The sequence below is a fragment of the Macadamia integrifolia genome, chromosome 13, assembly GCF_013358625.1.
Source record: "Macadamia integrifolia cultivar HAES 741 chromosome 13, SCU_Mint_v3, whole genome shotgun sequence".
In the NCBI taxonomy this organism is placed as follows: Eukaryota; Viridiplantae; Streptophyta; class Magnoliopsida; order Proteales; family Proteaceae; genus Macadamia; species Macadamia integrifolia.
In genome coordinates this window covers 14,036,843-14,045,531 of record NC_056569.1, presented here as the reverse complement: position 1 = coordinate 14,045,531, position 8,689 = coordinate 14,036,843, and the positions used below count along the sequence as shown (strand labels likewise).

At 37.5% G+C, this 8,689-nt stretch overlaps 1 protein-coding gene and 1 non-coding gene across 2 annotated transcripts in view; one reads left to right on the top strand and one right to left on the bottom strand.

Moving 5' to 3' along the window:
* Positions 1–8,689, top strand: part of LOC122060019 — a 17,539-nt gene that overhangs the window by 2,058 nt on the left and 6,792 nt on the right. The window lies entirely within an intron of this gene.
* TRNAI-AAU lies at positions 2,971–3,044 on the bottom strand. Its single transcript has one exon. It is a non-coding gene; the product is annotated as a tRNA-Ile (tRNA).

Here is an 8,689-nt window from a genome sequence, read left to right as displayed (position 1 = left end):
TTTTTTTTTTCTTTTCTTTTTTTGTGTTTCTTAGTACTAGTGGGAGGGTCACGGATGAGTTAGAGAGGCAAGGAAAGATACTAATTCTATGACTATATGTCATCAATGGGACTTAATCCACTGATCAAGTTCTTGAAGCACTCTTTCGAGGGAGAAATACCAACCACTACATTTGGATCAATGATACAGATGTACTAATGCTTCACTTGATACAGATGATCCAGCATGATTGAACAGAAAATTTCATCATCCTTTTTTGACCTATCCAGTTTTGGTTTGTCCTAATGCAATTAATATTTTGAACTTAGCTTTAGGATAGACATTCATAATTATATCACAGGGTCAGTTTAGATTCATCAGCTCAAATACTACTCCAACTACTCAGCGTGAAGCAGTGGAAGCAGAGGGAATCCTGGCAGGATTGAGGAAAGTTGCCACCAAGGGATGGAATATACATGAAGTTTTGTACACAAACAAGGATCTATTTCACCTTATTCCGTTCCCTATCAAGGACGCTTGGCATCTCCAACAATTTGCAACATTCCATGAGATCTCATCACTTTTACAAACAATCTCCTTCCACCATAAAATAGTAGAAGATTATCCGGTTATGAACTTCCTGCTTCATATGGCTTGTAACTCTAATGGACAATATGACTATGATGCAAATATTGTCGCTTAAGTTAGTTTTTTTCAATTTCATTAAAAAAAAAAGTAAAATACCAACCACCAGGGCAAGCCTTGGATCGATGCCACAACTCAATTTACTTTGATTTACAGGTACTTCGGGAGAGGGAAGGGGAGGAGAGGGGAGCGGGGAGGGTGCCTTTATGGCACAAATGTGAAACAGATAGTCGATCCCTTGACCTCCTGGAGACAAGCACTCAACAGGCAAGCCACCAACCAACCGACCAAGCGGCTGTTCACCAATGCAAAAGACGTTGAAGCGTGAAAATTAAACATAATCCAATTTGTGAGTGGCTCTAAAGTGTGTATATGTGAGTAGGGGTGGCAAACCATTGGCTCCGTTTGATTTTGGTCCGATTGAATCCTTCAGTCTGGGAATGAATGAAATCAAAATCAAATCGTTAAGGAACTTTGATTTTTAGTTAGTTTTGGTTTTGATCCGGTATGATTTTGATTTTGATTTTTTAGTATTAGATTAATACTGGTTAGATCGGTTTGTTTTCGGGCTTCAACAACAATGAAGTCTTACATTCATAACCTCTAGTGAAGAAAGATTCAGTAAAGTCCCTTTAAATCATTTTTCCCAAGTCAAACTAGTAAATAACCACGACTAGGAAAATTAATTTGATGTGTTCACGTTGTAAATTGGAATAAATTATAGGGGGAAGATAGCTAATAATGAATCAACAGATAAATAGAATTTATAGAGAACTCATTGTTAAAAATAAAATCATTATTTATCATTGTAAGGGGAAGATAACTAATATAGAAAACAATGGATAATTAACACTGAAATCACTACTATCAAATTATTCATTTAATTGTCGAACTAATTTTGTATAGTGAACAAGGAGATCAATGGAAGCATTGTTACAAATCAATTTCCCTATTCAAGGCTTTATGTTATTGATTTTGCAACAATTCCTCTTGCAATCAGAAATCTTCTCACTAACATTGTAATCAATAGATAATCAATTCACATACTCAATAATTTTTTATCAGTTTCATTTTGTTCAATTTTCGGTCTAGATAATTGTCGATTCGCTTTCCAGTCAGTATCGTCATACTCCAGTCCGATAAGATTTCTTTTAGTCCAATTTTTTATCAATTTTATCGGTTCAGTCTAGGTTTTGACACCCCTTTATGTGAGTACATGTGAGTACAAGTATATGGTGAATAAAAGGACCCCCATTGTTTTCTTCTCCTTCTTTATTTTTATTTGTATTTCTTTATGGACCCCCAATGTTAGTCATAATAAAATTTCCAAATTTAGAATTATCTGAAAATCAACATTTCATTTTACTTTATGCATACTAAAAACCTAGAAATTTCTCCGAACTCTGTGGAACTAAAAAATGGTTTTAAGAACATAGAATTGATAAGATTTTTGTGAGTCCTAACATCTCCTTCTAGTCCATAGAGTTTGACAAAGTCCTTCGAGAAAAATCAAATGGATTATTGATTTAGGCTGCTGGATCAAAAGAGGGAGATGGTGAGTCAGTTTGAAGCAAGTGAGGGAAAGAACGGAAAATGAATTTTAATTTTTTTTGGCCCGTGGAGTTCACAACCTCTCCGTTGCTAGTAGAACGCCCTAACAGATTGAGGGGTGAAAGTAGAGGTATCAACCTGTCAGTTTCAGCTAACCCTAATTGTCACTATCAATTTAAGATCCACATCGTTTGGCCAATCAAACCTCATAGACTAGACATGAATCTTTTTGTACTTCATATATCAGTTACCTGTCCATAATTGGTCTATAAATGCACTAGTTAGGATAATTGGGTTATGGCCAGACTAAATGGGCCTTAAATGGGCTAATTGGGCTACAAATGGTTGGATAAATGGTGTTGGTTGGAGGCCAATCGAACTACAACCAAACACTAAGATTAGCAAATAATAATCAGTTAGGCCCGAGACTGGACCATTTATTAACCGATCAAGCTGGTTTTGATATTAACCAGTCAGGTTTGGTCGATTTAAATGGTGTGGTCCAAAGCTTAATACCCCTAGGCTATTTAGAAGATTCCATGGAATTTGATATTGTCCGTCAAGAATAATCAGAAGGCTTATTGACTTGGGACTTTAGATTTAAAAGAAAGAGGGAGAGGGTGAGTCAGTTTCAAGAAAAAGAGGGAGAGGATGAGAAGATTAATTTGGGCCTCTAAATCTAAAAGAAAGAGGCAAAAGGAGTGTTAGTTTCAAGAGAGGGAGAGGATGAGAATTGATTTGGAAAGAATGAGTTAAAATGATTTGGTTTTGTTCTAAGAAAAAATAAAAGAACTTTGGCCCATGCAGGTCTCGAACCTGCGACCTTCGCGTTATTAGCGCGACGCTCTAACCAACTGAGCTAATAGGCCAGAAGTTATGTTTTATTTAAACTTAATTATATCTTATAATAAATATTAATATTAAATTTTCTTTTCATACCATTATTCAAACATATTTGAGTAATCCATTTGTGTCAAATTGATCTTATATCTCAGGCCTAATAATTGAGCTGGGCTAACGTTTACAGTATCCACTATGCCTTTGAAGTTTGACCACATGATACCATCTGATTCAATTATATATCAACACTATTTTGTAAGTTCCAAATATGTTATTTTCGGGATGAGTTTCTAACTCAGTGATATGCATTTGGGTTCTAGCTTAAGTCCAAGGAAATTAGGAACCTTCTTATCCTCTATCATCTTGAAATATTGTGTACTTACTTTGCTCCTTGCTCACACTGGTGGCGATTCCTATGGGAACTCCATATCCATCCTAAATTTAAGTTTTTCTTTTGGCAGTTAATGCATGACAGACTTCCGATCAGGGATGTGCTAGGAAAATGGACTGCTGTAGACATATCTTGTGCCTTCTGTGGGACACATCATGAAACTCTTTGGCATCTATTCCTCTCCTGTGAGATCACAAAGCACATTTGAGCTATAAGCCCTTTGGGACTCCAAACCTCCACCCTATCTGGCTCGTCTTTTCAAGCTTTAATAATGTATTTTGTTAAAAACCTGCTTCGGACATGGGAGGACCTAAACCGCTTCTTCTCTATTTTCGTTATATCTTCCTATTTTATATGGTACAATAGAAATAAGATTCTTTTTGAGAATACCAAACTAAATCCCAATCAAATTATAGGCCATGCCATGTGGTGGGCTTCTCAACTTTATTCACCAACTCACTTTGATGAGGTGAATAAGCATACTTTCCCACCCAACCAAGTTCACAACCTTCCCTTGCTAGACAAACCAATCATGATCTGTGCTATTAAAACAGAAAATAACATAACAGGATGGGCTGTTTGCTTTATTTCAAATGGTAGATGTCCTTTACTAATGATTGATTACATAATGACAGGAGACCCTTCTGAGAGATGCGTGAGGGTGGTACTTTCAGGACTCAAGTAGGCTGCAAAAAAGAACTAGGAAGTAAAGGAGATATGGAGTAACAACACCTTTTTGACAAAACTAACTTTTAACCTTTCCTCATATGTCTAGCCATTAAGTGTGGCTCCTATGTTTTTTGGCTGTATATAAACAATGGCAGCACTTAGACTTTTGTTTCAAACCATCTCAAGATGTAGTTATTTTCTTAGATGGGAGGGCATACCAAGCAATGCATAGAAAGGAAAGGATGTACATAAATCACTAGAACAGCTGCTGTAGCTAATTCTGTTTCACTAATATATTTTTATTTCCATCAAAAAAAGAAAAAAATCTTGAAATATTGTAATAGTAGGTCAGTAGTTGGTAACAAATGTGGCTTAGTGGCCCCTTTGCTGGCTTCTCTTGGTGGAATGAAATCTTCTCTAGCCTTGTGGGGCACTCAGTGTACATCCGATGGCTAGAAGTCCCTTGGGGTGCATGCTCGAATGCACCCAACAGTTGGATGTAAGCAAAGAACCCGGCGTTGCTGGAGAGGATCTGAGTCCCTTGTTTGGCCCCCTGGTGAATCCCTATTTGATGCCAATGTAGGTTTTACGTCTCCACTCCCACCCCTAAAAAAAGTATGTTCCTTAACAGCATCTCTTACTCTTACTCAAAAAATATAATAAAATTAAAATAAAAATCGCCTGTTTTTGGTATTCTGTCATGTATGTGCATTTCTGGTTAATTGCATTACACTTTTAGGCCAGCCCCAATGTCCTCACCTAACCATGTTTCTGTTCATGAAATTATATGTCATATATTCCATTAGGACAAGTTGTGTGGGCATGTCAACTCAAATGGGGAACTGATGAGTACTAAAATGGCATGCGGAGAAAGTGTTTGATCACTGGAGAACATTTGCGATGTGTGAAGATTAATTACCATGACCGTTATAGGTGCAATACTTCTTTTTTATTTTTACTAGGAGTCAGCAAATGAATATCTTTAATAAAAAAAAAAATCATTTGGATCTCTATTCTACCTTCAGCATGGCCATCAGCAGAATATGATTCAATCAACAGAAACAAAAATTACATGGACCAATACTCACTTCATATATATAGAATGTGAAACAATTTATTCATGACTATACATGCATAATAAGCATAATATTTATTTTGACATAATTTTAAAACAAATGCAGTGAATTATGAAACAAGTTAAATGTGAACAATCAAACTACTAACTTTAAGGCTTCGTATTTAACCTTCAGCTTTTTTTCCCATTTATTTTGCGATACAAGTTTTGATGAGTCTTTTCATGACATTCACTTCAAATTCAACATATGATTTAGTGTTATTAAGTTTCATTCTTTTGTTATATAGTATATATTGCACATTATAATTTGAAGGGAGAGGGTTCGTTGAGAAAGCGGCATAAGAAAGCACACCAATCAGAGGGTGCTTCGCCAGTTCATCAATAAGGCAAGGAGATATGAGACAAGAGACTGGAGAGAGGAGAGACATAGAAATAGAATCTATTGGCATAGCCCATGCCAACAGTTCAGAGAGACTTTTCCCATAGTTTACTTATGGTTGAGGTGGCAAAAAGAAGTCCCATGTAAGACATTGGAGGTGATCAAAATATTTATCCCTGTAAGTCTTACACTTATTATTTGATTCTATTTATAAGACATTTCATTATAATTAAATACAAAATAATAGACATATTGCAACTGTAACGGCCATATTGATAAACAAAACAACTATATACTTTAAACACATTAATATTTAAAATTCTTCCACCAAATAATAATAATAATAATAATTTCTATGATATTTGATAACATAATTGTTGGTTGTTGTTGCCACTAAAGTGGTTAATTGACAAGTTATAACTCTCTCTTAACCCCAAAAAAAATTAAAAAATTATGATGTTTTTAATTTCTTTATTGTTTTATTCTTAAAAATTACTAAAGGGAGGGGACAAAAGGCATTTCAAAATAATTTCAAGTGACTTATATATCATTTTTCCACTATCAAACTATCACTTTTCTTGCATAATTTTCGAGTATAGATGTGAAATGACAAGATTTATCCTCATTAAAAATATAACTATGAGATTTAGTCTTCTAAGTGGCTATCTAAAACATTATATGTATGTAGCAGAGGGGCTTGTGACACTTTTTTTTTTTTTCGCTAAAGGGTCATATATATTAAGAGAAAAGGGAAAAAAGAAGAAACTGTACAAAGAAGATCCAAAAAAAGAGGATCCAGAGAAAAACAAAAAACCAGAAATCACCCCACCTAGAACCCACCCCCACCTACGGCATTGCCCTCAGCGGGAAGATAGGTGCTAGGCCAAAAAACAGGAAAAGAAAAAAAAAAACTAATAAAATCTGAATCGCGATATGCCCATCGCATCCTCAGCCATGAAATCAAGCACCTCAGGAGGCCATTCCACCACTGATGTAAATGCTTCCTTCTTAGCAGCCATCTGCGCCAGGAAATCCGCAATAGGGTTTGCCTCGCGATAACAATGAGTGATTTTCCATCTTATACCACTGAGATAAGAAATAAGGGAAGACCACCTTTGCCAAACAAACCACGGGATCCAGCCCCTTTGAAACATGAGCACCACAGCGCCCGAATCACATTCAATCCACAGAGATGCACAATTCAGCTCTCTAGCTCTCTCAATTCCTTCAATTAAAGCTTGAAATTCAGCATGGAAATTTGAAGCTATTCCTAAATAGGAGCTATAAATCGCTATAATCTGGCACTTGCTGTTCCTTATAATGCCACCTGCTCCAGCATTCCCTGGATTACCCAAGGACGAGCCATCACAATTTAGCTTCCACCATCCATCCATCGGAGGCAGCCAGAAAATTTCTTGGACCCCTTTAGTCTTCCTTCTTGGCACCTCTATATTAAGCTTCAAGCATCTCTCAGAATCAAGTCGAGATTTTATTCTGTCATTTTTTCCTGGGCCACGTCTTCTAATCTCCTCTATTATTGTATGAAAGACTTGACCATAAGATCGATGTAGACCCCTAAATCTTCTCGAATTCCTTTCCATCCAAATAAAGTATGGAACAAGAATCAAACCAGCCATCCACAATTGAGACAGACCAATGGATTTGGATTTTTGAGTCCACCATGAAGCATGCGCTAAAAAATCATCCCCCTGATAGGACCAATGAAAACCAAAGACTTCAGCAAACGCCCTCCAAATGTAGACAGCTCCATCACATTTCACGAACAAGTGATTTATAGACTCCTCATCCTTATTGCACACCTCACACCTAGAAGGGAGCAGCACTCCTTTCCTTTTTACCTTGTCATCACAAGGAAGCTTTCCATGTATAAGTCTCCAGCCAAAAACTGATTGGCGGGGGATCAAAACCGAGCTCCACACCATTTTTGCCCAGCCCACTTTAGGAGAAACCTTTCTCAATGCTTCCCAGGCCGATTTAGTGGAGAAAGCTCCTAAGGAGGATGGAGACCAGCAGCATCGGTCTTTCTGACCCTGTGGCAAAGATATATTCCCTATAGCTTTGAATGTATCTTTTAAAAATTCAGACTGAATAGGGGGAAAACACCACTTACCATCTTCAATAAAATCTACCACTCTGCAATTGCTATAGGAAAAATGGGACAAAGGGAGGGGGGAGAGCTCAGCAATAGACAAAGGACCTATCCATCGATCCTTCCAAAAGAAAATGTCCTCACCTGTACCCACCATCCACCGCTCAGATAGAGATACAAAATTCCACATCTTCGCAATACCTTTAAACACTGAAGAAGCTCTATAACCCTTCTTGAGGTCTCCACCTTCATTCACAAATCTAGCCCGCAAAAAGGAACTAAAAGCAGATTCTTCATGCTTCATTTGCCACACAAGTTTGCTAATCACTGCACAGTTGACATCCCTCAGTCGCCTGATACCTAAACCCCCTTCCTCCTTAGGTCGGCATATCTCTTCCCATTTCACAGTGATTTTCTTCACTGTGGAAATATTCCCAGACCATAGGAAATTCCTAATCCATCGTTCCACCGTTTTAATCACCGATTCAGGCCACCAATAAATGGAAAAATTATGAATAGGCATACCTAAGATCACAGACCGAATGAGCTCTGCACGACCAGCCATTGAAAGGAGTTTGCCTTGCCATCCCTGTAAACGAGATTTAATTTTATCCATAAGAGGAAGCATCCTATCCTTCTTGACAGCGCCCTTGAAGATCTCAACCCCAAGGTACCTCGTCGGAAGAGAGCAAATTGGGATACCCAGCAGATCAGAAATATACCTCTTCCTTTGAGGGGCGACTTTGCCAAAAAAAACCTTACTCTTCTCCAAGCTTATTTTTTGGCCAGAAAATTCTTGGTAATTAATCAAGAATTCTCTCAGACATCTAACATGTTTTGCTCCTGCGTTCATGAAGATAAAAATATCATCCGCGAAAAGCAGATGACTGGGGACAGTAGCACCTCTAGGACCAGGGAGCGCCTTCAGTTTTCCTTCCTTTAATAGACCATTTAGACCCCTGCACAACACTTCTTCTGCCAAAATAAAAAGCATAGGAGATAGCGGATCCCCTTGTCGCAAACCTTTCTCAACTCCAAAGAAACCCACTG